The 5,674-nt window shown below is 35.7% G+C and overlaps 1 protein-coding gene across 1 annotated transcript in view; it reads right to left on the bottom strand.

Moving 5' to 3' along the window:
• The window catches only part of LOC106871547 (uncharacterized), a gene marked incomplete at its 3' end in the record, with an annotated part of 92,136 nt that extends 86,912 nt beyond the window's left edge, over nucleotides 1-5,224 (bottom strand). The window contains exon 1 of the mRNA XM_014918049.2: nucleotides 4,913-5,224. The remainder of the gene's footprint in view (nucleotides 1-4,912) is intronic.
• Nucleotides 5,225-5,674: the final 450 nt, after the last annotated feature.

Below are 5,674 nucleotides of genomic sequence, written 5' to 3'. Positions count from 1 at the left end.
ATATACACACACATATATATATACACACATATATATATACACACATATATATATATACACACATATATATATATACACACATATATATATATACACACATATATATATATATACACACATATATATATATATACACACATATATATATATACACACATATATATATACACACACATATATATATACACACATATATATACACACATATATATATATAATACATACACATAAACGAGCGCACGCATACATAACGAGAGAGTGAGTGTTAGTTGGTACACGAATGAATGTGTATGTATGCATGTGAAGAAGTGGACGACTAAACGATATTGTTTTAAGTAGAAGATAAAAAAAAGTATTTGTGTAGCAAAAGTATGTAACCTAATATAAGAGTTAAGTACGGTGGCGATGGTGGGTGGCGGTGGTTGATAGTTCAGAATGAAGGAGCTCACTGGAGGTAGTGGTGATAGCTATAAAAAAGGTGACAGTGACGGGGGTAAAGTCATAAAGTGGTAGAGCGATGGTAGTGGAGGTGGTGGTGGTGCCGGCGCTATTGATAGTTATAGCGAGGTAGCAAAGGAGAAGAGGGGGGTTCGCGAGAACAGCCGTCGAGTATGCTACAGCGTTCAATACCCACTGACAAACATGTAATTAGAGCTGTATGCAGACACGCACGCACGCACACATACTGTCACATACACATACACACCTATTTAGTCTTTAGCACAAGTTCTATAATCACAAGCGCGTGTATTTTTGTACGTGTGTATGTGTGTGCACATACATATTCGTAGAAAAGTAGATGATTTAGTTGGCCACCGCTCAGGCTCTCCGCTACGTATGATCACTCACATAACACAAAGATCGCACCTAGTGGTTCTTGTTGACAATATTTTGTCTCAGATATATTGGTTGTATGGATATGTTGATAAAAACGAACTTTAAAGCAATTTCTAGTAAATCCAATCAAAGTTCTGGGAACACCGTTGTCTGACCCAACTTTGGCGTACTAAATGAGCTAAAAGGGTAAATTGTTTTGTTGAAGTCTGAGGTAGGAGGAGAAAGGGTATATCATTATTATTAAAATTATAAAATGAGCTTGAATAAATTTTTACAAGAATAATTTGCTTTAATTGAATTTCTATTTAAAGTTTTATGAGAACTGTGATATATCACAAATTTAAAAAAAAAAAAGAGAAACTTAGCTAATATATGTTAGAACATCTAAACTAAAAGCTGGATTACACCATAATATATTTTTACATTTGAGCTGGTCGTATATTGTATTTTATATTAAAAGCCATATTAAGGGAACAGTCTCATAATGACGTGAAGATCTTATGAGAGTAATGATCTTATGAGTAATGATCATATGAGAGTAATGATCTTATGAGAGTAATGTAATCTCACAGTGAAAGTAATAATTAAATCTCGTGAAAATACTTACACCTCATTCTAAATACTTAATTTTACGTTCCTATTTTTATAATCGCCTGAAAATCGGGAATGAAAAACAAAACTTGGAAGTAACGATGCATGAGCGTGAGCACGCGAGTTTTTGTGTGCGTGTGCGAGTTGGAGGGGGGGGGAGGAGAACCAACCAATGTCCTGAAAGTAAGCTAAATGCAGTGTTTTACATGTTTGTTACATTTAAACACTTCTGGAAACCAACCACCACCACCACTGCCACCACCATAACAACCACATCAGTAACACTTCCACTGCTACACCCCACCACCACCACCACCTCCTCCTCCTCCGTTACCGTCATCGAGGAAGCTTCTATGAAATTACTCACTTGCTAGAAATAGATATCAAATTACCCAGAAATCGTAACTCCACTTTCTTAAAAAAAAAAAAGGACAGACATTAGATTATATGGTTAGTCATAGTGCCTGCCGTAGATTCCAACAAACAGGATGGTCACACCTGGAATGCCTTCTTTGCTCGTCGGTTTGTCTACACGATCAGGCTTGTCCATGTTAAACAAAAACAATCAATAATAATTGTAACAGAACATTATACATACGTGCATGTACATAAATATATACGCATGTGATTTTATGTATGTATATCCATGTATAAATAAATATATATACATGCATGCATGTATATATATATATATATATATATATACACACAACACACGCTCACTCGTTTCTTTTGAATAAGCACAAGGTTAACATTTGTCGTAGAACAAGATATACATCACCAGTAATTGTTTATATATATATATATATATATATATATATATATATATATATATATATATATATATGTATATTACATATAAAATTATAATTCTTTGGAAGATAATTATACAATAACAATGCTACTGAGAAGAAAAAAAAAACCGTACAACAACTAGAAAAAAACCAAAACAAAGAATATTAGTTTTTCTTTATGTCAGTGAAAATAAATTGATAAATATTCAGATTTCTATTGAGAAAAGTAGAAGCTCTGACATTTACTGAAATAGGTGACAGCAGGATGTAGAGACATTCAACCGTTTCCCCCCAATAAACGTAAAGAATTCCGAAGTGGGGGGGGTGAAAGGGGGAAATGTGTGAGTGTGTGTGTGTTAGCCGTAAGTGTTTGGAATCACCGGAAGTTCATCTCTCCCCCCCCTGTCACTCCTCTGTTCTCAACGTTCGCATTATTTTACACACATACATACATACATACGAACACACACATACAAGTGTATGTGAGTGTGATGGGTCAATAAACTTGCGCGTAAAAAACAAAAGTAACATAATATAGACACACAAACACACACACACATACGTTCACACAGACATAAAGGAATACATTCAGACACACAGCCACATACATCCATCCATCCAAACGCACAAATGTTCAAACATACACACACACACATAGGCACCTATACGCACAGTGATTAATTAAACATTTACAGCTGAACACCAATATACTAAAAATAAACTAAATTGTATTTAAACAGAAGGCCGAGTGTGTGTGTGTGTGTGTGCGTGCGTGTGCCTGCTTGCCTCTGTGCGCGTGTGTGCGTTGTATGTATACATAGATGTGTATGTAGGTGCATGTCTTAAATCTTTATCTCGTTTACAAATACTTATCACACGTATATACATACTAACAATTATAAATACACACACACACACACAATCGAGAGAGGTAGATAAAGAAGAGTGTACATGTGTATATGTATGTGTGTCTGTGTGTATTTCTATAATAGCGGAGCGATCAAAGTGGCCTTAATACACACCCATACAGGTACACATACGCTAGTATTAAACATACATAAATATACGCGAAGACGTGCTTTCAAACACACATCGAAGAACAAATATAAGTGCAGATATCTTACACACACACACACACTCATACACATATGCAATGTGTGCGCGTGTGTATATAAAGAGGAGGTGGGGGTCCGTCTAAGAAAAGTATGTATAAACATATATACTGAGTGAAAACAAATCAGTGTAGTGGTGTTGGTGGTGGCAACGGTGGTTTTTGTCTTTTTGTTACTACTTTTTGTATGTATTTTTTTGTTTTATCAAAGAAAGGTGGTTGTAGCGGTGGAAATGACAGCGATGGTGGTGACGTAGGTGGTGACGTAGATGGTGGTGGTAGTGACGATAGTGGTGATAACGGTGATGAAGGTGGCAGTTGCCGTAGTGGTAGTGATGGTGGTGGTGACGGAGCTGACGGTGGTGGTAGTGGTGCAGCTGACGACGGCGGCGATGGAGATTGGTCGGTCGAGGTGTTGTAGAACCGATTGTCCAGCAAAAAGCCGAACAACTTGAAAGTTTGTAGTGTCACTGACCAACAAACACTCGCTGAACATGGGTATATATTTATGTAATGTGTACATACACACATATATATATATATATATATATATATATATATATAGTGGTGTGATGTTGGGTGATACAGTGACCAACAGAGGTGAGTGCTTGCCTGTCCAGTGATTGTGGATACAGAAGCGGTAAGGACAGATTGCCGTACAGATGCAAACATGCATATATATATATATATATATATATATATATATATATATACATGTACAATATATATGCATATAGTCATATATTGTTTATATATATATATATATACTTGTTTATTAAACATACATACGAATGTATATGCATGCGTTGTGTGTTGTATGAGTGTAAATGTTTAAACGTTACTTGGCAATGAAAACGGGACCAGACAAGAGATACAAAAATTAAAAATATGTATTTAAAATACATTGTAGAACAAATAACAAAATGTACTCCACCCTATCCATCGCTTTCTCTCTGTACATATACATACATACATACATGCATATATATATATACCCACTCAATACATTGTTGTCTCTCTGACTATCCCCTCTATCTCTGTACATACGTACATATATACATACATTTGTCGCCTTAATTATTTGCATCGAGCAAAGAAAACTAAGAGTAGCGGCAATTAAAGACAGAGTAACATTAAAATTGCACACGCACACATATACATAATTACATACATAGTATATGCATATACTGTCATTCATACGTATACAATTTACACACACACACACATATGTATATATATATATATATATATATATATCATACGTGCATGTTACACATAATATATACACAATGTGGAGGACAGTAAGAATACAAGGACAACAGGGGACAACAAACAAGAGCTGTACACAATTGTAACAAGAACAACAATAAAAATAATAATCATTATCATTATCATAAACAATACTAATTGCTGCTATATGATGTTGTTAGATGAACAGAGTGGACTAATATCGAAATGTGTTCCCCTTCTTACCCTACCAACTTACCTACAAAGGAAAGAAGGACGAAAAGGAATGAATGGAAAACGAAATGTAATAATGGTAATAATAATAAAAGAAATAACAAGGAAAGCAACTTACCACTGAGTTCGGCTGGTAATTTGGCCCCCAGAAACTAAACGTAGTAGTGCTAGGTATGTTGTTGAATAGAAGACACAGATAGACGTAGACAAACGATAGTGTTTGGTACTCCGGGACTCCGTAAACTGGTGCTGAGTGAGGAAGAAGAGAAGAGAAGAAACAGAAGTCACACGAATCATGCCAGCATTAGATTTTGTGTGGGTTTTTCACTGAACAACAACAGAAGCAGGCTGAGAGGGTGAGTAAGAGAGAGAAATAGAAATATAGAAACATATATATATATATGTATATGTATATGTAAGGATGATATGAAGTGGGAGAAAGTGAGTGAAAAACGAGTTAGTGAGTGAGGGAAGGAGTAAAGTAGTGGTCGGAGAGAGAGAGAGAGAGCATTTGGAGGAGCAGCAGAGGAGAAGGAGGAATAGGAAGAGGAGGAGGAGGAGGAGGACAGATTTCAGTGTAGGAGGTGAACAGAGAGAGAGAGAGACGAATAACAGACACTGAGTACGACGAAAGGCAGTGAATGAAGGTAGGGGTGTGTGTGTACGTGTATGTGTGTGCTTGTGTGTTTGTGTGTGTGTCTAATATATAAAAATATGTATAACTATCTATGTATGTATGTGTATATATATATTAGGCTTATGTACTCACACGTACACATGCTCACTCACATGTACACACGCACACACAATATATATATATGCACACACACGTACTTTCTTTTATCCACTACATCTGTCTTTCCTATATATATATATATAT

Source organism: Octopus bimaculoides, chromosome 6, assembly GCF_001194135.2.
Source record: "Octopus bimaculoides isolate UCB-OBI-ISO-001 chromosome 6, ASM119413v2, whole genome shotgun sequence".
In the NCBI taxonomy this organism is placed as follows: Eukaryota; Metazoa; Mollusca; class Cephalopoda; order Octopoda; family Octopodidae; genus Octopus; species Octopus bimaculoides.
Note: the sequence above shows the minus strand (reverse complement) of the source record. Positions and strands in the feature narration are given on the sequence as shown.